The sequence below is a fragment of the Neovison vison genome, chromosome 14 (assembly GCF_020171115.1).
Source record: "Neovison vison isolate M4711 chromosome 14, ASM_NN_V1, whole genome shotgun sequence".
Lineage (NCBI taxonomy): Eukaryota > Metazoa > Chordata > Mammalia > Carnivora > Mustelidae > Neogale > Neogale vison.
In genome coordinates, this window is record NC_058104.1 from 15,917,031 (window position 1) to 15,944,242 (window position 27,212).

Genomic DNA, 27,212 nt, shown 5'->3' on the forward strand with positions numbered 1-27,212 from the left:
CAGGGAGGGCTATAGGGCAGTGGGGTCTCCAGGTCCTTCATGGGAGAGGATGGGAAGGCTCCAGTTCAAGTGGGGAACCGAAAAATGCAGAAGCATTTCATCAGGAGCGATTTCCCGCCAAGGGCACGAACAATTAGAGATGGCTCAAAGTAGCGGCCTCGGACGTGGCGGGTTTAGCTGATGGGGACACTAACCGTTTACTTGTACCCACTTACATTGTGTTTTATTATCCTATTCCTGTACTACTTTTATAAGATCGGGCCATTAAATTATATGGAGAGCATAATCACAACGATATAAATATAATTACTGGTCACATCCACATTCATAGGATGTTTGTACACATTCATACGGATTGTGACGCATGCATGTTCCTATGTACAGCCACAGAGAAGTGACTGGGGGGCGCCTGGTGGCTCAGCGGGTTGGGCCTCTGCCTTCGGCTCAGGTCATGATCTCAGGGTCCTGGGATCGAGCCCCGCATCGGGCTCTCTGCTCGGTGGGGAGCCTGCTTCCTCCTCTCTCTCTGCCTGTCTCTCTGCCTACTTGTGATCTCTGCCTGTCAAATAAATAAAATCTTTTTTTAAAAAAGTGATTGGCAGGACATCAAGCGAGATGTATCTGCTCGCTATTGCTGAGCGACAAGTCACGGTAACTGTATTGTTTGTTCGAACCTTCCACACTCAGTACCACAGACCTACCTCATTTTTACAGCTAGGAAGAGACTAACACGATTTTACGAAAGGAAGAGCCTGCGTTTCCTCCATGTAGGGGGCAGAGAGGTAGGACCACCGGGAGCTAAAGGCAGACAAAGGCTGCTTCGAGGCCAGGGGCCAGGTGGCTGCAGCCATCGCGCAGGAGCACAGCTGTGTCTGCAACCACAGGCCTCGGAAGACGCGCCCTGGCCGGCAGACACGAGGGTCCCGAGGTACCCAGCCGTGCTGACCACACGGAGGGACACTGCTTCCACCACCTTGGATGTTGAGTGGAACTGCCTCCCTGAGACTCTCCAGGACCGAGGACACGCGGGTCATTAGATGAACCGCCTGCTGGAGGGAGTCCGCACTGCTGTCCTCGGAACACTCAGCCTCCGCCTGCCAACAGAGATGATTCTGGCAGAGGATTTTGAGTTGTCCTTTCTGAAAGCAATTAGACAAAAAGTTCAGCTGCTTTTTCCAGGTTCCTCCTTCAGGCTTTTTTAACTAATAAGTTGAATACGAGAGGATTTAATTTTAATAAATTTTTATGGCTCTACCTTTGAGATCCACCCATAAGGTTTTCTTGCTAACTCTTCCAGGCACGTCTCGTCTGCCGGCTGCTCACACATCCCGACTCCCTCCTGCAAAGGAGGGGCTCTCGTGGGCTCCCAAAGACAGTGGGTCTGTGGGAAGTCACGGCACACGGTACCCAAACTTGACTGTGCTGGGTTCTCCGGGCTGACATTTTGAATCCCTCGCTGGCTGTCTTAGGCTGCTCATAGACGGGGCAGCTGAATCAACAGCCGAGAGATTTCTTTTCTCAGTTACGGAAACCCGAAGTCCAAGACCAGAATGCAGGCGTGGCCGGTTTCCGGTGGGCGCTCTCTCCCTGGCTGCAGAGGCTGCTTTCCGTAGCCTCACACCGTGAGAAAGGAGAGGAGGCAGCAAGCTCTCCAGTGTGTCTTCTGATCAGGGAGGGCATTAACCCCGTGACAAAGCCTCTACCCCAGGATCTCCACTAAACCCAATTCTCTTCCTAAGGCCCCACCTCCATATCCCAACGCGGTGGGGGTGCGGGCTTCAACAGGGGAATTCTGGAAGGGACACAGTTCAGTTGTGGGCAAATATGGATGAAGAGGGACAAAATCAAGCAGAGTCTGAAAGTCTCTTGCTTTTTGGTATTTGCTGAGGCTTGAACTGGCCCTGTATCAGCTGGAAGAGCCGACTGTAAGAGATTCATAAAGAAAGGTACTGCACCCCTGGAGAGTCAGCCTCCTTTGCACCAATTTACATAAAATGAAAAGCATGCAAATGAGATTCATTCAATCCATCATTCAGACGGAAAGTAGTCTGAAATTCACCTATTATTTCAGAGTTGACAGCATGAGAATATTTGGAAATAAGACACAGCACTGAGGACAAGGACTTCATTTTTCCCCTGAGATGTCTTCTCGTTTCTCCATAAATCTAAGGGCACCCGGGGGAAAGCTGAAGCTCATCTAGCCATGGGGGAGGTCAGTTCGGCCGTTCAGTTGTTTGCGTGGTTGGGACTTAGGGCATCTCTATGCTGGGATCCAGATGGTATTAGAGAAGAAGTCACCAGTATGTCCTCAAAAGAGGCACAAACTATCAGGATAAGAGTCTCACAGATTAAGTAAAATCCGGCCCATGCACCTGAGAACTATGCACAACCCGGACAGATAGAGTGACTTCCACAAGCAAGCCACCTCGTGGAGCTTGGTCCAGGTGGCATGGGGACGGTGACCCTGGGCAGAATTCTCACCTGCAGGCCAGACACCAGCGCTCTGCAGAAAGCCACACTCCAGACAGGGCACAGCACCGGGAAAGTCACAAACAGGACACAAGGTCACCCCAACAGCTAGACAGAAGACAGAACGCGAGACGGCGGTCACCACGGGGACATCTGCTGCCAAGAGGAGGGTCCCTGCGGACAGAAGCGAAAGGCAGAGCCCCAAAATAAGCACAAGCTAAAATGGTGAGTTTACCAGGAAGACATCCTGGAGGCCTCCTGCTCGGTCTCTAACCTTCAAAAGACGCCGTGATGGAGAGGAAACTGCTAGAATGAGGAGCTTTTCTGCGCTCCAGAGACATTAAAAACAGACTACAAGCAGACTATGAGCTCCTTGGACACCGCGCTCTCCAGCATCAGGCCCTTTGTCCGCATACAAGGGCTCAAAAATGTGTATGGAACTTATGTGTGCATGAATGAATGATACCAAAGAGCTTGTCTTCCTGAATACCACCACGACAGAGCGGACATGAGCTCCCCTGGGGCTCCCGCCTTCCCACAGTAAACCTGGAACACAACACATCTCCAGGGCCAGTGGGAGCAGAAGAGTCAAATTTGGGAGCAAGACCTCTCATGGAGCCACAATGATGCTAGAAGTCTCTCTGGAGACCACGTCCATCTGGCATGAAACTACCAAAGGAAGATGGCTCGGAATAGGTCGTGCATGGAAACAGTGACCCTGTTTCGAGGAGCAGGGAATTCTACAAACGACGTTGTGTAATACCTCAGTGGTAGCCAGGAAGGTCCGATTAATTTTACCCCCATTTACAGACGAGGAATTCAGTAAGTGCCCTAAGCTGCACAGTAGTAAACGGTAGAGTAGGGGTCAAACCTAAGTGGTCAGGCTCCAGAGACAACGTCTCCAGAGGCTGTCCCCGGGACAGATGGGCGGCAACAACCCAAAGCCCTCCTCATCCCAGAAATACGGACCCGGGCTGCTGGGTTCATCTTTCTGGAGCCGCAGCACGAGGCAGGACCTCAGCTCCACCAAACATTCACGCGAGTCCGCATGTAAGTAAACGGTCTGGAGGCCACAGTGAGGCTCAAAAGGGTCCAAGACACGGAGGCATGGAGGCTTCTCCTCTGACAAAGCAAAAGGTCCAGGCAAGGTAACGTGGGAGCATAAAAGGGACGAGAGAAAACAGTGGAGGGGGGAGTGTTCGCGGGGAGGTCCAGGAGCACCCGCGTGGGCACAGGGATGAGGGCGGCGAAGCCACCTTCAGGAGCCCTTGGCTGAGGGCATCGGAGGGAAGCAGACGGATCGCAAGGGGCAGGCAGGGAAGGACACCGAGAGGCAAAACAAACACGAGTGCGAGGCCCCCCACTGTGTGCTGTCCTCTTCTGTCCCCCGGCCAGCCCGGAAAAGCAACCCTGGACCGCTTCCCGCACTCCATCCGAAGCCAGAGAGGTACGAAAGCCAACCCATCTCGTCATCTTCCCTCTGCTGTCCCCTGAAATGACCTCACTCACCGGGTCCGGGGAGCTGCTCTGAGCCGGAATGAGCAGCTCTGCCTGTGCTTCTGCTCCGAGGCTGCGGGGAGTCGGGGGTTCAGACCGGAGCACGAGGAAAGCAGCAGATGCCCATCAGGGGGCCGGCGCTTCCAGGAGCGCACCTGCCGGCCCTCCCTGCCCTCCCCGGCCTGTGGGCATCTCCCGTTGTGTCCCACACTCCCCCCTTCATGTCATCCTTCCCTGATGCTAAGGGTGGTCCTTCTTGCGCGGCCAGCTCTACTCGCTCAGGGAGGAGGTCTCTCCCCACCCTCCAGACCCGAAAAAGAACAGCAGCCGAGCAGATGGGCAATCCTGCTGAACAGACCCCTGAGCCTGGGCCTGCCTCCTCCACATTCTAGGCTACAAAACGCTGGACAACGCAACCAAGAAGCATGGGGATGATCCATGGACATAGGAAAGATCCCAGAGACGTGCCCAGGACAGCAGTGAGTGAACAAGGAAGAAGCAAAACCAAGGATGACAACGCATCCCGCCACAAGGCAGCCGTACTAGCCCCGTGAGGTCCGTTCTCAGGCAGAGAGACTCTGGTCCCGATGAGTCAGGCCCGTGTTGTTTTGTTTTTCGCTTTCTGACCCGGCTTGGACCCACCAACGGTTCCCGGGGACACATGGCACAGAGCCACGTGGAGGGGACAGAAAATAGGGTTATGAGTGAGCCAAGACCTCCCCATTCCTGATTTTTTTTTTCTTCTTGGCAATATAACCTTTCTGAAATATAACTTTGGAAAAGATGCCTCCGGCGTAGAAAATTCCAGAAGGACTAGAACGTCAAAGGGGAAAAAAAATGACACAGCATCATTAAGAAGAAATGGTTTTGACAAGTTGGAAGCCCCGGGACGTCTGGATAGGCAGGACCAGGAAGGTCGTAATTCTCTTCCCATTAAAAAAAAAAGGTACCTTAAAAATATAAGAAAGAAAAAGGGAAAATTTGCCCTTTTGTGGATTTTTTCCAAGTTATTAATAATGAAGCCAGGGCAGCACTGGAAAAAGAGAAATGCAGTAGAGAAGCCGAATTAACAGACGAGAAGCTCAGCCCGAGGGAGTGTGGCGACTGGGCGAGTAACGAAATCGTGTCTCTAAACCCGTGGGGAGATTATTCCATAAGTAGTATGAGAAAACCTGAAAATCATTTGCAAAATATAATAATAAAGTTAGATCCCTGTGTCACACCACAGCCAACATTAATAGTAGACAGACTTAAAAATTTAATGACAAAAATACATATTTTATTAGACTTCTGGTAAAACTGGCAAATCCGTCTCACTGGTGTAGGGTCTCCCCTTTCCAAAACGCTGCTGGGATAAGACAGACTGAGGGCAGGCGGGACGTGGGTCCTCTGAAAGCCGCAAGGACAAAGAGGAGGGGCGGGGAGGGAGAGGCAGAAGTCACAAAGCAGAGGGGGTGGCTCCTGCCTCAGCAGATGAAGGTGAGGACAAATTCCGAGCTCAGCCTGGGTCTACATACAAGGAAGGGGGCAGCCGGTCGGGGCCGGAGCACTGAGAGGCACATGCTGGCCGTGGCTGGTACCCCTGGGGGCCCGGAGCCGGCAGACAGAGAGCCAGCTGGTCAACCTCGGCGGAAATGAGAGAGAGGGAAAAGAATCAATGAAACAAGATGGGATCGGGAGGGAGACACCGTAAGAGACTCTTAATCCCACAAAACAAACTGAGGGTTGTTGGGGGGAGGGAGTATGGAGAGGGGGGTGGGTGATGGACATGGGGGAGGGCATGTGTTATGGTGAGTGCTGTGAACTGTGTAAGCCTGACGACTCACACACCTGCTGCACCCCCGGGGCTAATAATACATTATATGTTAATAAAAGTTTTAAAAAAAGAAATGAGTAGGAGGGCACACCAGACCCTGAGGGGCAGAGGTAAGAAGCCTACTGCAAACAAGAGACGTAGGGGCCCGTCTAGGGACAGAACTGCCCCCCACCCCGACCCCATGGCAGGCTTCCAGGACCTCTGCTCCACGGCACACCTCCCCAGGACAGCAAGGGACTCTGTGAGAAGCCGCTGAATGCTATTCGACCTCTTAAGCTACACACAACACACGACAGTAATAAAAAGTGGGTTTTTTAATTTACAAGATAAATTTAAAATTCAGAAGTAAACATGTAATCTTGAGGACGAGGAAGAGTTTTTGAAGCTTGACCCCAAACTTAAATATTTAAAGGGAGGGGGGACCTGAGTGACATAGTCGGTGGTTAAGGGTCGGACTCTTGGTTTGGGCTCAGGCCATGATCTCAGAGTCCTGGGATCAACCCCACGTCAGGCTCCCCGCTTAGCCTGGAGTCTGCCTGAGTTTCTCTCTCCCTCTCTCTCTCTCTCTGCCTCTGCCCTTCCTTCACTTGCACACACATGCACGCTCTCTATCAAATAAATAAATCTTCAGAAAAAGGGGGAGAGTAAAACATGTAAATACATATACTTCAGAGCAAGAAGTTGAAAAGTAATACAAAACAGCAAACATGGAAAATGTTGCAACATGTAATAAACAAAACGTAGTATTCTTTCTATCAGAGTGCCTACAAGTCATTAAAAAAAAAAAAGATCACCTCGGTAGAAAAACGGACATAAAACATCAATACGCAATTTGCAAAAGCAAACAAAAAAATCAAACGGCTACTAAGTATAGGGGGAAATGTGCATGCTTGCTTACGATCCCAGGAATCCGGGATGGAACAATGGGACACAATCCGGGCTACCACATTTCAGAAACCAACCAATGCCAACAGGTGAGAATGTGTCACAATGAGCCCTTTCACACGTCCCAGCAAGAAAGGGGATGGAACCACCTTTTAGGAAGGGGCCTCGAATTCTCGACGTGGTCATTCCACTTTTAAGAACTTACCCTTCGAGGATACTTCCGGGGGCTCCTGGGTGACTCAGTTAAGTGTCCGACTCTTGGTTTCTGCTCACGTCACGATCTCAGGGTCGTGAGACTGCTGGCCTTGGAGGCTGCTTAGGATTCTCTCTCTCTCTCTCTCTCTCCCTCCCTCCCTCCCTCCCTCCCTCTCCCCAGACCTGCTCTCTCTCTCTCAAAAGAAAAATGCTACCAAATGTGCAGTGTTTTTCAATAGTAAAGTCAAAGTAAAAAATACCAATTTGTGTCCACTTGTGGAATAGCATGAACTCCTGAAAAATGACAGGGCAGGAGCTGATGTAACCGTCTGGAGGGACAGCCGCAGCTTATTAAGTTAAATGGCTCATCTGACGGTGTCGACACACAACCCCTTCTAATAAGCCGGGGGATGCCTTAAGCACTTACGACACCCCCAGGAAAGCACACACGATACAAACTGGGAGCTTCTGCCCCAAGCTGGGATCCACGGTTCTCTCTGCTTTTGTGGGACAAAGAGTTCATTTTATGTTCTATTTGCTTACTTTTTAGAATTGGCCACAAATCTTTTGCTTTGGTACTTAACATTTGCATAGGAGAAGGCGGTGGCCAGAGGGCAGAGGTTCTCTCCTCTGGAAAGCCCTGTGGGGTGGCAGAGTCTCCGTCCCCACCATCCCACGGGGCAGTAGATTTCCGCACGTCTCTAAAGGCAGGCGGGCCGGACCGAGACGGGGCGATCGGACGCTACGGCTATTTTTCACCACTGCTTGCTCTGCCTGGTCGGCTCACGCGGGGGCTGAGGACGGCCAGCATCTGGCAGGATGCGACAGCCGGGTGGCAAACGCCGGGGAGAGCTGTTGCCACAAGGCGGGCCCTTGGGCAGCCGGGCCTGAGCCAGGAGCCCCCACCGGTAAGAAAGCAGCTCTGAGGGAAAGGAGGCTGGGCTGTGCGGGAGGCAAACCTTCCAGGCCTCCGGGGAAAGGCTTCAGGTCCCCTCCCTCCCAGAGGCACCCCCTGTTTACCAGCCCTGGTAAATGCCGGAGCCCAAAGGGCTTCCTCTGAGTGAAATGGACCATGGGTGCCTGTGTTAGGAAGACAGAAAAAGAATGGTCACCCGCAGGGCACCCAGGGGGGGTCTGTCATGGGCTTTCAGGTCACATCGTGAACCCAGGGTCCTGGGATCAAGCCCCGCGTGGGGCTCCCTGCTTGGCAGGAAGCCTGCTTCTCCCTCCCCCCCTCCCCCTGCTTATGTTCCCTCTCTCTCTGCTTCTCTCTGTCAAATCAATCAATAAAATCTTTTTTAAAAATAATAATAATAATGGTAACCTGCCACACCCTTGCAGAAAAATGCTCTGCAGCGCTCAGGGGCTCAAACTCTGCTTCGGGGTGACTTGCATTATAATGCCTGACCCGCTGGCAGTGATTTCCAACAGAGCTTTCCAGTGGCTGTGCCATCCGCCCAGATTTTCTCAGCTCTCACCTCCGTCTGCCAATTACCTAATGAGCTGGAAGCTTCCGTCCAATGCAGGAGGGGAGCCCCCACTGAAGAGGATCTTTGATTAAAATCAAATCATTTGATTTTAATGCAATTAATGACTCCTTTATTCGTCTGGTCCAATGTACCCAAACAGTCCCTTTATGAACCGCCTTCCTAGCACGTTTACTTAGTTGACTCTACTGCTTCTCCAAAGAATTCAAGACCTCGCTCACTGAACTCCCACCCCGCCCTCACCGGCCACCTCCCCAGAAGGAGAAGCGTGAGAGCGATCCTCGAATTTGATGTTAGAGCCAATAACCGCACAGCCGGGGAGGGCGGCCCATTGTCGCCGGGAGAACCACCTGCAGACCAGCCGGGCCGGCTCCCTGCACCCACGTCCGGGTCGGAAGATCAGAGGCCCGAATGCAGCTGGATGCTCCCAGTCCTGTCCTCCAACCACACCGAAGAGGCATCGCTAAACAGGTGTGAGGCAAAGCGCGGTGCCAAGAGACGTGGGAAAACCACACACATACGCACACGCGCGCACACACCACCAAGCCCCTTAAAAGGGGAAGAAGGAACTGTAAGTCCGCACGCGGCAGGTCTGGTCCCTTTCGTTCACCCTCCCAAGACTCCAGTTCCAAACGTGGTCCCCAGCGCAAGGCGGTGAGCAGAAGAAGCCATGCGGGGGGTGTGTGAACGCCCACACCACGGAAGCTGGGACCGTCCCATTCTGCTTGGCCCGCAGGCGGCAGAAGCAGCAGGGGCCGAGACGCAGAGGTCCGACATCTGGCCAAGCTTGACCACAGGGGTCGATGCCCAAGGACAGCCGACAAAGTCACTCTGGAGCCAAAACCTCCACGTCAGGGAGACGCAGCCGGACCCCAGGGGCGTGACTGACCCGTCTTTCCTGCAGATGGGCCGCTGGGAGCTCGCGCAAGTCCTGGTCAGAACAAGACAGCAGGAGTGGGGTCCGAGGGTCGGACTGAGCCCGCAATAAATCCCAGGGGGACTGGGGGGCCGGACATGACGTGAGGCTTCCTCCTCTGAGTGTCTGTGGGGCCAGGAGCTCCGGTTGAGAACACTGTGTTTGGGAGCAGATGGTGCATTCTGTTGGGGACAAGTTGCGTCGGCCAGCCCCGTGGGACCAGGTACCTCTCCCATCCGGACCAGGCACATCTCCCATCCGGACCAGGCACATCTCCCATCCGGACCAGGTACATCTTCCATCCGGACCAGGCACATCTCCCATCCGGACCAGGCACATCTCCCATCCGGACCAGGCACATCTCCCATCCGGATGTCACAAGAGATTGCGCAAGCATGGAGGGAAGAAGGTAGCTCGGAGAGAAGCTACAGCATGAAAACAAAGAGGCCAAGGCACGAACTTCAGGAACCTGCCCCTTGAGGGTACAGGGAAACATGGAGACAGAAAACTGTTATGGGCTCAAACGTGTCTGTCCCCAAATTCAGATGCTGAAGCCTCAGAATGGGACCCTACTTTGTGACAGGCTTTAAAGAGGTCATTGGGTTAAAAGAAGGTCATTCAGGTGGGCCCTAATCCCATGGGACAGAGTCTTTACAAGAACAGGAAACAGGGACAGAGACACCCACAAAGGAAGGTCAGGCGGAGACAGAAGTCAGCCACCCCCAAGCCAAGGGAGGAGGCCTGGCACAGAGCCCCCCGTCACGGCCCTCGGAGGGAACCGACCCTCTGACAGCAAGGTCGTGGGCTTCCAGCCTCCCCGACTGTGAAAAAATAAATTCCTCTGGCTTAAGCCACCGGTCTGAGGTGCTTTGTTATGGAAGCCCCAGCACACACACACACAGGAAGGTGGGAGTGGAGAAATCAAGTCAGGAAAGCTCCTTCTGGGGGACGCTCCAGGAGGAAAGGGGAGGTCGACGGGGTCAAGCATTTCCCAGCACGAGAGATGAGTCCACGTGGTTAGGTCTTAAAATGAGGCTATGAGTGACTTTTTAAAAGGCAAGTTCAGGCGCGCCTGGGTGGCTCAGGGGGTTAATCCTCTGCCTTCGGCTCAGGTCATGATCCCAGGGTCCTGGGATAGAGCCCCGCATCGCATCAGGCTCTCTGCTTAACAGGGGTCCTCCTTCCCTTCCCCAGCCCGCCTCTCTGCTTACTTGTGATCTCAGTCAAATAAATAAATAAAATCTTTAAAACAAAAAGGTGGGGTCCGGGGGGTCTGGGCCGGCTGGGATTTCATCAAGGCATCACCCAGGGGATGGATGGTTTCAGGTTTCCTTTGTCTGAGCGGAGCGGAAACCAGCGGAGGGAAACTCAGGGGACAACGGGGTCGCCAGCAGCAAAGGGTGAAGGGGCTGGGTGAGAACGAGGTGGAAAGCGGGGACAGCAGGGGCAGGTCCTCCTTCTCCGAAGCTCTGCGGCACAGACAGGGAGGGAAACGGGGAGGCAGTGGGGTCAAGCCAAGCCTTGGGGTGACTTGTGCTTGTGAGCGAAGGGAAGGAAGACGTGAGTGGAGGAGTGGAAATCCACCAGATTAATGGCAAAGCCACGTCTCCCTTCCAAAGGAGCCAGGAGATCTGTTCCTTTGAAACGGGAAAGAAAGGAGAAAACGTGACGCAGAGGTGGAGATGGCGGATGCGGACGGAAGAGGCGTGGGTTCCGGCCACGACCCCCCCGTGGGAGGCGAGGCCATCCCCGAGCGCGCAGGTGGTGAGAACAGTGGGTCACTCGGTACAAACGCAGCGAACAGCAGATCAGCCCGGGGCTCGGCCGTGGTTGAACAACATAAATTTTTAACGGCATCAATTTAGCCAACTGCGAATGGTTGGCTTTATTCAAGGTCTGGAGCGGCAAAGGGAAGGCGGTGAGAGGTCAGGAGGGTCAACGAGTAAGGGTTCCTGGGAATTCACCGTGGAAACAGTGACCCAGGGCTCCAAGCAAGGCTGACGACCTCTAAAGAGACCGTCGTCACAGTCGCACGTCAGAAAGAGGCGGTTGAACAGTCATCCTAAGGAAGTCGGCAAACCCTAAGCCACAGGCCAAGACCTGGCCGCCCTTTGTTTTTGTAGGTTTGGTTTTATCACAACAGGGCCGCACTCAGACCCGTTGTCTGCGGTTGCCTCCGGCTTCAACAGCAGGGGTGAAGAACTACGCCGCAAGTACTTGCTACCTGCCCCTTTACAGAAGAGTCTGACAGGCCCTGAAAGGAACGGACGGTAGCGTGAAAATCAGGCGGCCAGGCCAGGCAAGCAGGGCGGGAGCGAGACCCAAGGCCAAGCCAAGCTGAAAACCCATACGAAGGGCAAGGCTGGGAGAGATCGGAACCGCCCTGGAGCAGAGCCATCAGGGCACAGTTCAAAGCGAGGCCGAGACCCTAAAAGTCTGCAAAGAGCAGGCTTGACGTGAGGGAGAAGGCAGGGGTTCTGTCCGTCCGCCAGGGGCAGAACCCCCGCAAGAAGCCCACCCTGCAGGCTCAGGAGGTACATCAACAGGAACAAGGCGGTGAGCTTGAGGCCGAGACCGCGACGCGGGCTCTACGGGCGCCAAAGAGCCAGAGTCCAGGCTGTGGCGAACGCGGGCGGAGGTACAGTCCCCAAGCCCAGCGCAGATGACCTGAGACTCAGCGTCCACACGGGTGCCCGAGGACACTCCGACCCCACCGACTGGCTGTGGATTCTCTTGCCTGTGAACGAGGGTTTGCCCGCACGTGGCCTCATCAAAGGACACACCTACAGACAGCCAGGACCGCAACAAGGACCGCCAGCTCCAGCAGGGCGGAGCCTGGCGGTGCAGGGGGGGACACCCACGGGAGGGTCAGAGTGTGTTCTAAGAGGCAAAGGTCGGAAGCAGAATACGTCTGAGAATGTTCTGGAGAAGTTTCCCACAGCCCCCGGCACATCAGGACAAAGAGAATGAGAGAGGCCAGAGAGCCCCACGGCTCAACCACGCGGCTCCTGGAGTGTTCGTGACCTTCAACGAGGTGCTCAGCTTCTCCGGGGTTTGCTGTTCTCAGCCGCACAAACAGAAACAATGGTGAAAAGGACTAAAGGAGCTCACATGTGAAGTACTCAGAAAGGAAGACTTACATAACCATTAGCTATAATTATACTGATTCAACCTTTATGCTAATTTCCACGCGCCCCTCCATGTCCTCCTCTGTTGAAAGGCGGGATCTTCTAGGGCAAAACACACACAAGCCAGAGGAGGCCGAGTCCGGTTCAGTCCGAGCACCACGGCCACGGTCTTCACCCGGAGGCCGTGGACGACGCGTCAAGCAACGGGCAGGAAACCGTCCCTGTCAACACGGACATGCTAAAACAGGTGTCTCGATTAGAAAAAGCAGGAAAAAAGGATCCAACAAAATATATTAGTCATCTGAACCCGCCACGGCTGGATGAGGAGTGCCAGGAACATCCATTACGAACCATCCTTACGGGTTTTACAGATTTACCGCGACATCCAGAAACCCGTGTGTCCAGGGTGTTCTTTATTTGCTCCAACGACGGGAGGGAAATATTTGGGGTAAAAATGGTAAATGTAACTATTTTCCAAGAAGTAGGGCAGCCTGCCTCAGCGTCCCACCTGGGAAAAGGCGGCGGAGCATCTGTCGCGGTGGCAGCTCAAGCCGCAGACGCGGAGACGTTCGTCACTGACGTGGGGCGGGGGAGGGAGGGATGGAAAATCACAGGTGCAACCGGCCGACGTCTCTCGACTCTCAGGTGCCTTTACTGTGTCTGTATCTGTATCTTTCTGGACGCCTCTGTCCTGTGAATCCCCTGCACCACGAGCGGCGGTGGGGAGGGGAGGGGCAGGGGTCACGGTCCCCAAGCCTTACCTTGCCACTGCCCTCCCCTTCTGGTCTCAAGTCCACAGCAGCCCTGGCCTGACCATCCGGGACTCGGGACAGATCACGGTGGGTCCCAGAGGCCTCCCCTGCAAACACCGAGTGGGTTAGACTAGAAGATTCCTAAGGTCCCAGCCGGCTCTCCCAGCTCTGACTCTGACTCTAGAAACACTGGCCAGGGACAAGCCAGCGCAAGTCATCTGTAATCGCGACGCCAACTTTCATCTCTGGGACTGGAGCACCAACGCGCTCCCGTTCAGAGATGGGCCTTGAACGAATACTCAGTCGCTCTAGCCGTTGTAAGAACGTGTAAAGACGGCAGCAGGGTCCCGGCGCCCTTCTCCAGCCCTGCCCTGAGTGAACCGAAGACCTGTGATATCACGGAAAAGCAACATTCCAGAAGCCCTCCCTGGGAGCCAAGTGAGTCAGGAACTCGACTCTTCTCCGAGGTGTGGCCCAGCCGGGGGGCCCAGAGGCAGAAGCAGCACCAGCGGCTCCATGGCCGCGCCAAATAGGTGAGGGGATTGAGAGGTCCAGAGGCCCCGTCACAAAACCAGCCAGAGCGGTATAAGGTACAACACAGGGAACAGTCGAGAATCTTGTCCCAACCCTGTATGGGTGATCACTAGACCTACGAGGCGATCATCGTGTCCACAAATATCGAACCACCGTGTCGCACATCTGAAACTAATCAACTCTACATCAATCATGAATCAATAAAAATTAAGAGGAAGGAAGGAAGGAAGGAAGGACGGACGGACGGACGGAGGGAGGGGCAGGCGCAGACCTTCCCGAGGCTCCCGGAGGACTCTAGCGCAGGGACCACTGAGAGACGCTGAACGAAATCCTCCACTTGAAGCTCTGAAACTCAAGCCCAGGGCCGGCCGGCCTCGCTCTGGAAGCTCTGTGTCGCCTTTCCCAAGACCACTGCAGAGTCACCCGCGGGCCAGAATTCTCCTGGAGGTCACGATTCCCCACCAGGACCTGCCCCTGGCATTTACGTTCACGTGCGCGTCCTCCCCGCGGCCCAGAGCTCCCAGACGGAGCAGTGACCCCGTCCCACAAAGGGCTACCGGCCGGCACCAGCTCGCGTGTGCTCTCTAGCTCTCATGCTGACTACAGGGCTCCAAATCAGAGGACAGAACTCTCTTTTTCAGCAACACGTTCCATACAGAGACCTCCAAGCACATGACCTACTCCCCCAGCAGGGCCAGACACTAAAACTGAGGGTCCCAGGAGAGCCCCCGCTCCAGCCCTTCTGCCAGGCCGGACTGAGTCCGTCTGCAGCCTCGGTACCGATCTGAGGCCGACAGAGCTCCGATGCGGCCCGTCGGCAGGTCGCCCGCATCCCGTCGTCCCTCATTTGTAAACTGATGATTCCTCCCTACTGCCTCCTGCCCTCGGAGGCTGCGTGGGTTCTGTTTCGGGTTCCGAAAGCGGCATTTCTCCGGGCGCAGGAAGCGCGGAGCCCGGGCACTCGGGCGGGCAGCGCAGGCACCGGGGCAGAAGGCAGCCGCTGAACTTGGGTCGAGCAGAGCCTGGAAGGTCAGTGTCCACGTCCCTAAGTCGATAGCCAGGTCAGAGAGCCCTCGGCCTGCACCTGCTACCACCAAGTGTCTCATGAAACAGGGGGACCGGGGCAACCCAGAAAACAGATCTGAAGACACGATCCTCACGGACCCCTATGCCGCTCTACGTCCACGCATTTGCCCCCCAAAAGTCATCTACCTAAAGCGACTACACAAAGTCAGACCCTGATCTTTCCGGCAGCGTCTGTCTTTGTCAGGCAAGGGACGGTGCAGATTTTAGCTGCTTGGTCACGGGCCTCCGGGGTGGGGGGGGGGGACTCCCTGCCACAACACCCCAACCCGGGAGCCGGGGCACGCTGCCGAACCTCGGGACGTCGTCTCATCTGTAAAATGGGGGCAGCGCTAGCCATCAGAGAGCCGGAGGTGCTGAGGGAACACTCCACCAGCCCCGTCACGTCCTGCTGCGTCCGGAAGGTGTTTCTGTGTCTGTGCCCGAAAGTGAGCCATCGCCGTAGACCAGATTAAGTCACAGAGCGACCGGGTTTTAGGAACAGGCAGTAGGAAGGCAGGAGGCTGAAAGGCTACATCCACGTGCGGTGCAGATGTCGGGAGTTTTTTACCAGACGATGGAGATGTTTACTCGGTGACGAGGCCTGTTACCAGCGCACAAACAGACTCCACAGGACGCATCAGCCGCTCAGGAGCCCTCCTAGTGTTCCTCGGGTTCCGAGTGCTCTCCGAGTTCGGGGGTTTGCCAACATAAATTCATTTTCTGACAACCCGGGGCCACCGCAGAGCGCAGGGACGTGGGGCCGGGCTGGGGAAATCGAGGGAGCCCACGTAACTTACGCTCCCGAGCCTTCGCTCTCCCCGTCTGTGAGGAGACAACCGGGGTCCCTGCTCCCTCTTCAACCACACGGGTCTATCCCGTTACAATCATTCTCCTCTGGGCACACAGTCCCCCTCCTCTTCAGCAAGAAACGACGTGTTTCATTAGGGTAAGGACGGGGAGGGTAGTAATTCTGTTGACTCGCAGGAGGCTCCGATCCCACTGTTCGGTGGCGCCGACACGGAGTCTGGGGCCGCTCACCAGGGCACGTCGGCCCCCACACCGAGGCTGCACCGAGAGCACGCAGGTGCACGGCCCTCCCCGGACGCATCCCGGACGGCCCTCAGGACACGCCGTGGGCTGTTCTTTCTTCTCCTGTGTTCGGGGGATAATACTCTGCTGTAATAAGGACGTCACCAAAATAATTAGTGAGGCTCCGTCCTTTGCACTGCTAAGTTTTCTCGTGGGCCAACCCCTGCTAATGAGAAAGGCACAAGGGGTCTGCAATCATGGTACCAAGTCCTGGGCGCCGGTACCGGAGCAATAGTGTTTCAAGGCTCGGAGATCAACTTTTAATGAATATTTAATTGCTCTATTCTTTATACGTATAAAGTATGCTTTCGGGGTACACTCTGAATACCAAAAAGGCAAGACTCGGTTTCTCTTAGCGGAGTCATGTATTGGAGTTCCCCTAATGATTTTGTTACAAAGGGAAAAAAGGTCATCTAGGTTTCCAGCTCTACAGGAAGGAGTTTTGGAGAGTAATCTGCAAAGGGCTATTTGTTGCAGCAATATTCCAAAATCCTTCAGAACAAAATATAGATAGAGGTTCTCTGAAACACACAGAAAAAAAAAAAAATCTAACAGTATATGTCTGGAAACGTTAGTGGTCTGGGGAAGGAGCTGCTTTCACTTTTTTACGTAACATTTCTACGTTGCCTTAATTTCTTATTTAAATAAAAAAAGGTGTGCTGTCATCACTAAAAATGTTTTTTTAAGCATAAAACAAAGAGCCTCCATTTGGACAGTCGGTGCAAAGTAAACATCCTAATTTCTGTCCCAGCCAGGACCGTGGGCTTGGACATTCACGTTTCCAGAAATGAAATGGAAGGGGAAAGTGGGGAGCTGGTGGAGGCTCACAACGCCCCATTCTAGGCACTTGTGGCCTGCCGTGTCCACGTTTTAAAAGAATGTTTTCCTGATTATCAGAGAAATGTCTGCTCATTTTCAAGAGTACAACCCTCATCTGCAATGCCAACACCTTTGGACAGCCGTGGGCATACACGGTGTCTACTTCTCCCCATTATTCTATACCATGTTTTTAAACAAAAGTGAAATCATACTAGAGATGTGGTTTTGGCTGAACCCACAATTAACTGGTACAGTAGAAACCACTAAATTAAGGTCACCAAGGCATTTTCTCTCCATCTGTTACTCCTAAACACGACATTTTTGTTTTACACTCTGATGGATAAAAACTCGCTTTATTGTACCAAGATAGTGCATACAGAAGGCACAGCTGCCAGGGTGATCTTTTGAAAACATAAATTAAATTTTGCGACTCTCCCATTTAAAACCCTCCGGCGGCTCCCATCCAACTCAGTATAAAACCACACTCCACAAAATAACTTCCCAGGCCCCCCACGAACTAGCCCCTGATTCTCGGAACTCATCTCCTGCCACACTAGCCTCCTTCCTGTTCTTCTAATGCACCTGACTTGTTCCTACCTCAGGACCTTTGCACTGGCACTCCCACGACCAGAAGTTCTCCTCCAGATCATTCCCAACTGACCCAGCTTAAATACGGCTCTTCAGTGAGGCCTCTGTTGGCCACCCAGTACGAAGCGGCCCCTCCACCTGTCTCTACCAGATCATCAACGTCTACCGCCTATGTCTACCTTTCACTGTGAGCTACGCCGGTAGAATATTAGAGTACCATGTTCCTCAGTCCCTGAACCAGAGACGCTCCATAAATCTTGGTTGAATGAATGAAAATGTTTTCCAAGTCTCCAGATTTGTGGGGCACGAGATAAAGTAACCTACTTAAACAGGCCTTATTCACAGCAGAACTGCCCCTTAATGAGACTTTTTAAAATAGGTCACCACCTTCTCCTGCAGCCTGGTCGTGGACAGCTGCCCACAGCACTGCCGGTGGGAAAACAAGGGAGTTATTTTGTCTTGGCCCGATCTTTGTTTTGCTTATCCAGACCGTCACCTACACCAGAAACCCAGTGGCCACACTAGACCCTTCCCGCTCCTACCCCTACATCAATTCATCAGTAAGTCCCGCCAACTCTCCCTCCTAGAGAGATGTCCAGTATCCACGCCACAGACTGTTCCAGCTTCCTTTCAGAAAACTCCCTTGCCCCATCCCAATGGCCTACCCAAAGCTCTGCTCATTGGACACTTCCTCTAAGGATCTGGAAGTCAGCGGAATACTGGGATGACGTAGATGATGAGAATAAATATGGTGGGTAGATCTAGAGATTACTTACTCCCATAGTATCGCCTAAGAGGAACCAGAAGATAACTCCTGCCACCGAGATCCCCGCAGCCACCCAATGCCCACCCGTCCCGTCTCTGGCTCTTCAGCCGGGTGAGTCCCATCACCACCGGCAGTACAAGCGCTTCGTTTGCTTCAGGGTTTAGTCACAGTTGTTTCTGTCGCCTCGCTGGGGTCTACGCCTCTGGTCTCCTCCCTGGCAGATCCATTCTCCGCGAGGCCCTCAACCACACCTTCCTAACACTTGAATCTGACCACACTGCGTGCCCCCGGTGGAGAAAAGCTGAGCCCCTGGTCCAGACCAACGGTCTCCACCATCCTTCCAACCTCTTCTCTCGCCGCTCCCTGCCTCTACCTTCACGCTCCAGGAACTGCAGAGCCCAGGCTGCTGTCTCAGCTCCCGGCCCCTGCTCAGCCTACTTCCTCTGCACGGGGAGCCCCGTTCAAGGCTGGCCACTTCGTGCTCAACCCTTAAGCTCAGCTCAGACAGCACTTGCACGCTGGGCTGGGTGCCTCCCGGCCCTGCTCCCAAGCGTGCAGCCCCAACCCACGGTCTGCCTTCCCCACTCAACGGTGAATGTTTGTAGGACAGGCACTGTGTCATATGCATCTCTATATCCGTAACCACAGAAGAGGCACGGAATGCATTTTAACAACACCAAAAAAAAAAAAATCTAACAAGATGTTAAGTGATTAAAATCGTAATTCACTCGAAAACCCCAGGTGGGATGCAACAATGTGTTTTCAGCTTCTGCCTTTCTACCCGTGTTCAGAACGACCCTCAAATGGAGCCCGCGGAGATCAGCCAGTCCATGCCATGCCCATCTTCAGCAAGGTTTCACAGCTGGAGGGGATGCACATTGTGGGAAAAGGCGACAAAGCTATTGCCAGGGACACTTCCTGATGGTTCCCCATCAGCAGAAGACATTGTGGACATCGAGGATATCAGTTTAAGCTTCCAGGAAAGGGCAAGGAAGCCGCCCACCCCACACCAGTGTGAGCACAGATAGGGAATGTGCAAACAAAGCGGCAGCTGCCAATAATCAAATCAGCCTCGCCCGGAACTTCCCGCGGCTCCAGTGTGGGCACACGGGGAGAGAGGGCCTCCCCCTCCCCGGACCCCCCTGCCTGAGCTTCCTCACCCACCTGAAGTAAGGGTCCAGAGGCTGATCCCAATTCGTTCCTCAAACATAGGGCGCCAATTCTGGGGCTGATGCGAAACAAGGTCCGGAAGGTCAGAGTCACCGAAACACCCTCTTCGGCTCCTACACAGTCGTGCGGAAAGATCCCTGGGCTTAGAATCAGGAACCCCAGCCTTTTCCCCCACCAGTGGCGTCAGCCTCAGGGAAGTTAACTTACATCCCTCGGCATCGGTTTCCAAAAATGAAAACCAAGGATAACATGAGCTCAACTGTGGAAAAGTGTCCAGTACCAGGCTGGGCCCCAGAAAGCTGGGTGAAGAGGGTCTCTCCAAAGACCCTCTTCCGTGTCCCAAGTCCCACCAGAGCCAGAGAAGTCCTCCCAATGGGAGCACCGGCGCCCCCCTTCTGCCACCCAGTGAGCACCGCAGGGGCCGCCAGAACGGGTGCCGCAAAGCGGGAACTGCAGCCCCCCACGGGAGGCTCAGGGGCCAGCTCACACATACCTCTCCCCGGCTGCTGGGGAGCACACCTTCCCCACACACTTCCCCCCCCCCCCCCCCCCCCCCCCCCGCCGCCTGCTACGGAAAATACAGCTCCAGACTGGAGCCCAGCCCTGCCCCATAGTGTTTAAGCCCTGATCAGGGGCCTCCCGCTGTGCAGATAAATGTTCGACTCCACCAAGCAGCTGCCACACATAACTGCACCTCCCCCCTTCCCTTCCCTGCCCTCCCCTCCCCTGCACCTCTTATGGAGAAGAAGGAGTTGAGTGTCTCCGTCTAGTCTTGCCTATCATTTTCTCCACAGAAGCAGCTGAATTAAATTACTTTCTTTCTAAAAAGCCCTTATTCGGCGCCCTAGCTAAAGGCCTGATTACTGGCAAGAGCGTTCAGAGTTCAGAGAAAGGTGATCTTGATGAACGATTCTAAGAAGATTCAGCGCTCCTCCAATAAAAGATCCTAGGGATTGTGTTACCCGCCTGTTTTGTTTTCATCACTCCACTCGGACACATCCAGCAACCAACCCCAGTGCTGCTGACCCGCTGCTCGGCAGACAGCTGCTCCCCAAGCAGTCAGTGCCACGAAAACCCACAGGTCTGCAGTGAACTCAGAAAGGGGGAGGCACGCTGGCGGGCTCCCCACCAGGCAGGCCTGGGGGGAGCACAGCCCAGGGCATCTGCGGGGCACCCGCAGCAGACACCAACAGCCCAAGAGGCCAGCAAAGTTCTGCAGCTCCGGGAACGAATCCTAACCCAGGTGTCACAGCCAAGGTCTGAACTGCCACCTTAGACTTAGGTCAGAGCCTCAGATAAACAAGCGGCGGGTACAGGGGGGACTCCACCAACACACCCTTCCACCCGGCAAAGATGGAATAAAACCCACCAGCCAGCCGAGGAGAGAAGCTGGAGTTCCGCTTCCATTAAAAAAAAAAGAAAGAAAAAAAAGTGTTGCTCTAGCCTCAAGACAATTTCACACCAAATGGCTTTAAAACCCTTTCCAAAGCTTGGATGCCTGAATTGAAAAAGAGTTTATCTTTTTGACCCGAGGCCAGCAGTTAAAGCTGCAGGACAAGGCAATCTTAAGAGTCAGGAGTTTTTCCGTTTGCACAAATGCTGTGTGTCTGGACATCCAAGGGGCAGAAATCTACCCATTCTTCCTGGAGAAGGTCACCTCCACTCCGTTCTCTGGAGAATGCCATCAGCACTTCCGCGGGCACGACCCCACACGGCCACACACAGCACCCCGCGCTGGTCCCCGAGCCCGGGAAAGTCTCCTGGTCTGCGGGAAAACAGGCTCGGGGCCTGGGGGTGGCGCCCGGTCTGTCTCCGCACCCACGGGGCCGCCGGCGCACGGCCACCCGGGCTAAGGGCTCCGAACCACTGGCAGGGAAGGCGCCTTCTCCACACACGCCTCCTCGAAGCAGAAAGAGCAGCGGGAAATGCTGCCGCGGTGGGGGCAGAGGGCGCACGTGGCCGGCGCCCAGGAGGCAAGACGCAGCCCCGGGTCCCCGCCCGGCGCCACCATCCCACCGGGGTGAGGCGTCCCCCGCTCGCCCCCGCCCCGGGACCCGCCCCAGAACTACCTGCTGCCGCCCGGGCGCCCTCAGGCCAAGTCTGAGGAAGTTCACTCCCCGTCGCGCCAGTCCGGGGAGGCTGGGGCCCCGCGTCCACCCGGGTGCCCGGGACAGCCGGAGCCCGCCCCTGCCCGGGCGCCCGAGCCAGCGCGCGGCCGAGGGCCCGGGGGGCAGCCGAGCCGCGGCCAGGGGCCAGGCCGGGCTCCCGAGGCCTCCCCGGCGATCCCCGCGCTCCCCGCGGCCCGCGGACCTTCCCGGCCGTGCGCCTAGGAGGGCGAGCAGCCCGCGCGGGGCCCGGAGGCAAAGGGGACCCTGCGTCCCGCCTCCCCGGATCGCCATGACTCCGGCTTCCCGGGGACCTGCCAGCCGCCCTGCCCTCCCACCTGGGCTGCGGTGCGGCGCCCGCTCCTCCCTCCCTCCCCGGCGGCCGGGGGCGCGCAGCCTGGCAGCCCCCCGCGCCGCGGACTCCGCAGCCAGCGCAGTCCGGGACCCCCGAGCGGGACAGCCGCGGCCCTGCCCGGCCCCACGCCCCCGGGGCGCGCTGTCCTCCGGCGGCCACCCCAGGGGAGGGCCAGGTGGCTCGGGCGGCCCCCGGCCCGCCGCGGTACCCTCTGCCCGCGCCAACAGGTACGGGAGGCGTTGTCCGCGGCGGCCGGCCGCGCGCTCCGTGCAGGGGCTCGGGGCTCGAGCAGGGGCTCGGGGCAGGGTTTCGGGGCAGCGGGGGAGGCGCGAGGACCCGGGAGAGAGGCGGGGGCGAGGGGCGCGGGGGGCGAGGGCGGGCGCGGCGGCACTCACCTCTGGCTGGGCCGGGGCCGGCCGCGCGGGCCCGCCGCCCCGAAGCCCGGGTTCCGAGGCGCCTCGGCGCGGCGCGGGGGGCTTCCTCCGAGGCCCGCAGGGAGGGGGCGGCGCGGCTGCTCCCCCGGCGCTCACACCCCCAGCCGGCGGCCGCGTCCTCGCGCCGGCATCCTCGCTGCCGCCGGCTCCCACGGCGCCCCGGGCCGCTCCCCAAGCGCGCGCCGGGCCGGCGCGAGCCCCTCGTCGGCTCGGAGCGCGATCCGGGCACGCTCCTCCCCGTCCTTGTCCTCCGCTCCCGTCTGGGGACGCGTGCCCCGCACCCCGGCACGGCGCGCGGCTCTACCCCTCCCGCTGCCGCCGGCCGTGCGGAGCCCCGGCGCGCGGGCTCAGCCCATGTGCGCGGCCGCCTCGCTGCGCCCCGGAGCCCAGTGGCCGAGGCCCCGCCGGAGTTGCGCGCCCCAGAAACTCCATGCGGCTCCGGCCTCCTCCCCGGCTCCTCCCCGGCGGGCGCCCCGGGGCCTAGAGGCCGCCCGCAGCGCCGCGCCCGCTCCGCCCTCGCCCGCGCCGGGAGCCGGGGTTCGGGGCTCGCCTCGGACGCCCGCGCCCCGGCTGCTCCGAGGGACCGGGCGCCCCCGCCCCCGCGCCTGCGCCGCGCCAATGGCTCCCTCGGTTTCCAGGCAGCGCAACCTGAGGAACGCCTCGGCGCGCGCGCTCACACTCGCGCACACACGCGCGCACCGCACACACACACGCGCGGGGGGCGAGCCGGCGCTCGGCAGACGGTCCTCCTCCCGGCCCTCCGCGAGCAGCTGCCCACGTTAACTCCGGCAAACCGCCTTTCTCCGCATTGGACAGCTCGCCCGGGCGCCCCCCGCCTTAACCGCTTCGTCCCCGGCGCCCACACCCCTGCGCCGCGACCGCACCTGCGGCGGCGCCCGGGGCCGGAGGGGGACTCGGCGGGGCCACCCCGGCCGCTCTCGAGGGACGCGCGTCTGCGGCCGCCGTGCGCCGCGCTCTGACCCGGCTCCCCTGGGGTCCGGGAGCACCTGGGTCGGCCCCCGCTTCTCTTTCCAAGGTCATAGGATGGGTTTGGTGAGGGGGACAGGGCGCTGGGACGCAGGTGTGAGCCGGAAATCTCAGACTCTGGCAGCCGCCCGGGGCTGACCTCCGCCAGGTCCGTGCTGGGACCCCCTTTCCGTCTGCCCCATGCCTCAAGGGCAACCTTTTCCGCCTGGTCTCCAGTAGACTTCCCAGTCCCCAGCAGTCTCCCTCGCCTGCGCCCAGCAGCTGATGGAAACCACGTTGCAGGGAAGGTTTGTGCTGTCAAGTAAGAGCGAAAATCAAAACGCCAAGATGGGTCTCCGACTGTCCGGCAGAGTCCGAGGCCTTCCAGGGCCTTCCCGCTCTTCCCAGGGGTGTGCCAGGGGTGGAGGAAGCACCCACCTGGCTGCAGCCTTTCCTTACGGCACCCTCCTGTCCAGGACCCCAAGTGCCTTGCCCCCTCTAGGTGGCACAGACTGCTCCCCAGTTCAGACGCCTCCAATCCCCAGAATCAGAGAAAAGGTCTATATAAAAATTCTCACAGCAATCAGGAGCGGAGCAGGCGCTGCTGCCCTAAGCCTCGGGTCCAAACAGCTCAGCAGTCCTCTCTCTGCTGGCCCCTGTGGCTGCCAAGAGAATGTGGGCCAGATCCTGCCAGCAGACACACAAGTTCATCAGGGTCCCTCGCAGCGGGGCCCTGGTTCCTCTGAGCCCCCCTAACATTCCCCGTGGGCACCATTCCTGTGGCATTTAGCATTTTAACCTGTTATAGCCGCCTTCCCTTGAACCAGCCCTGCTTCCCGGTTATCTTCTGGAGCCAGTGGCTGAGTCTTCTGTCCTGAGATCGGATGTGCCCTGAAGGTCATTGGCAGAGGTTTCCCTAAGGGGCTGTGGGCACACGAACTAACAGCAGGTGGGGTCTCATGTGGTCTTTTCCTGTGATCTCCTGGTTTGGATGCAAACTGCCTCTTCTAACAATCTGTTGCATCTGTAAATAATTGTGTCACTTTCTGCGTGGCAACGCGTCACCAAAGTCCCTTAGCAAGTCTACATATTGTTTTAAAAAAAAAAAAAAAAAAGGAAGAAAACTGCAGGCGCATAATGGGTTGCCAAACCCAGGTCTTCGTCCCCAATCTAAGCGCAGTTTCAACCACCCCCCACCCCCCGCAGGATGAAATGCAGGGAATGTGTCCTTAACAGGTTGACCAGAGATTTCTCAATCTGTGCTATTGAGGGCCACCACCTGAAGCCTCTCCAGCACCCCCCCAAGAAAGAGGAAATCACCTGTATGCTAAAATCCCCCCACTTCTTGGAAAGCGGGTCTGACCTGGCACAGTCCTTCTGTTAATAACTGTCTTGCCCCCCCCCCAACTATAGAGAACCCTTCCATCATGTCCGACTCCCGAGTGCATCTCTACTTGCTAGATGGGGTGCTGCCTGATTCGTGAATCACTTAATAAAGTCAGTTCAATCTTCAGATTTGCTTAATTGAATTTTAACAACATGCACATGATGGCGTTTCCTGCTAGAATGCAGGGGGTCCGCGTTTAACCGGAATAGGGTACACTTGGCACAAGTTCTCCACCCTTGCATACCGCCCGTGGGCCTAGGGCAGTTGTGCAGTCTCTAAATGTCGCTGTCCTCCTCGGCCAAAGGGGGATGATTACAGTATCATTGCGATAAGGTGGTTATAAAGACTAAAGGTGATTTTGTGCAAAAGCAGTCCCTTAGCGGGGAGTTACACAAATCAGTGGTCGAGGGAGACGGGGAGCTCAGCAAATGGTAGCTGTTGTCGTTATCAGGGAGTAGCTAACACACACCAAAGACATCACCTTGGGGAAAAGATCAAGGATCTTTCTTCTGGAGAGACTAATCTCAGCGGACCTCAAAAACTAAGGAAGCCGGGGGGCAGACTTTGGTGAGCGTGCAGAATGCAATTTCCTGGCTCTCACCAACGATGACTACTTAAGGCTTCCACATTAAGAGATTTGCAAGTTCAAAGGCCCTGGTGCCCTTGCTCCAAATTTTATATATATTTATTAAGGGTCAAAATGTGTTCAATATATATTTATTAAGGGTCAAAAATGTGTCTGCCCCTTCCTATTAAAATGCCAAAGAAATTTTTGTAGCAATTATCGGAATGGAGGCTAAAAGCAGCGTAGGAGAAAATGGGTGGGGGGGACTTCCCTTTCCCTTTCCCCAGCGTTTGTAGCTGGAGTTAGCGTAAGTTCTCTCCAACCCAGAATAACACAGCCCTCTAGGAGCCAGCTAGGGAGAGACATTAACTTCGTCCGACCACCTGCCCCTGGTTTTGGGACAAATCAGACACCTGGACAATAGCATCTTTTTCGGACACAGCCAGTTATTCCTGCCTCAACCTTCCCCTTCCCCCTCTCTTTCCTTCCTTTGCTTTAACTTTCAATAAACACATTTACGTTCAGCACTCAAGACACCCAGGGTAGAGGTAAGAAAGGGGTCTGCTGTATTCTGAACAGAAACAGGCAGAAAAAGACAAATCATTTGGGTGCGTACAGGCTGGAGGGTAAAGCTTTTCATGTCCTTCATCGAAATACAGGATTTAGAATACAGTGGCTTCTTTACAACACATATTTTCTACCTCGTGGCTTGAGGTCTTAGAGTGGTTTTTAGGCACCAAACAGAGAAATTGAATAAACTTCGGTTCCTGGGAGCAGACTTCTCAGGGGGCCAAAGCCACACGGGCCTCAAGAAAACTCCTGGAGAGGACTTGACACACCCTGAGGAAATTGCTTCCGCAGGCTGTGCAGGAAAGCCCCTGAGTCCCGCACTTGTAGGACCCCGAGCAAAATCGTTTCCTATCACCATGGGATAAAGAGGAAGGTGCCTGATGAACTCAGTGGGTCCGACAAGGGAGATTTCCAAGTAGAACATAGAAAGGGCCGACCAATAAAAGGCAAGCAGAGATGACTTAAAGAAGAAACTATTCTCTCATTTTTAGTAGAATGTAGAGGAAATAGAAAGAACCAGGACATGCTGTTCATTCTAGTAGGCCCAGGCAAAAGCTGACAAATCCAGGGCAATAAAATGGGGTCTCTGGGAAGGATGGGGCCAGAAGAGCCTTTGTTAAGACCTCACACTGCTTTAGGGGCACATCTGGAAGAGCTTCTTTATTTTTTTTTTCTTTTTTTTTTTTTTGGAAGAGCTTCTTTTAATCTGTATTTTTACTTTATCTGAGAGAGAGCGCGTGCACACAGAAGGAGAGGGAGACCCTCTGGTGGGCAGAGAGCCTGACTTGGGGCTGGAAGAGCTTGTGAGGGTCTCGGAGACGCGGTCGCTCAGCAGCCCCACCAGCGGCTGAAGATAGAGAAGGGCCTCTTTCTAAATATGTAGGTTTGGCTTTTGTCTACTGGATGAGTTGTAATTTGAATCAAGGGAACACTCAATGATTTAAAGAAAATATTCTAGCTTGGGATCAAAAGGGACAGAGACACAGATCATCACTGGGTCCCCAGTCCTCTCAAGGTAGCAGCAGGCGTGGAAACAGGCTGCTCTTTCTTACAGAAGACGCATTACGACTTGGACAGTGGAGCCAAGAGTCCAAAAGGGGAACACGAGAGCCAAGAATCACTCCCAAGAAGTAGGACCCGGCCCTCATTAAGGAATCGATGCCATATTCCCCCCTGGATTTCAGTATTGCGATGGGCCGGTGATTGCTACGGGAAATAGCTCCCCTGTCCTCCCTCGCTGGGTGTGATGTCCAGTACCGTGTTTATCGCTGCCTCACTTGTCTGTTGGGTTTTCAAGAGCGGGGAGGAGGTCACAGATCTCCAGGGAGCCTCACCCACACCTGAAACTATTCTAGATAAATAAACCCGGGACCTTAAGCCTGAGCCTGAGGCCACAAGGAGGTGAAACTTTCTGAAGCTTTTAGAGGTTTCTGGTTGTTTTTCCGTTGGAAGAATGTAAACAGGGGCACCTGGGTGGCTCAGTCGATTAAGCATCTGCCTTTGGCTCAGGTCCTGATCTCAGGGTCCTGGGATCGAGCGGGGAGCCTGCTTCTCCTCCCTCCTGCTCCCCACGACTCGTGCTCTCTCTCCCTCTCAAATAAAATCTTAAAAAAAAAAAAAAAGGAAGAAGAATGCAAATAATTTTATACTCTGG

At 55.7% G+C, this 27,212-nt stretch overlaps 1 protein-coding gene across 2 annotated transcripts in view; it reads right to left on the reverse strand.

Annotated features, from left to right (window-relative positions):
* Positions 1-22,053, reverse strand: part of CALN1 (calneuron 1) — a 377,799-nt gene extending 355,746 nt beyond the window's left edge. Inside the window, exon 1 of one of the 2 annotated variants that reach the window (XM_044233874.1) lies at positions 22,032-22,053. The gene's annotated coding sequence lies outside the window, so the exon portion shown is untranslated. Of the gene's footprint in view, positions 1-19,170; positions 19,190-22,031 lie in introns of those variants that run through there. The other variant, XM_044233873.1, reaches the window with a different exon arrangement.
* Positions 22,054-27,212: the final 5,159 nt, after the last annotated feature.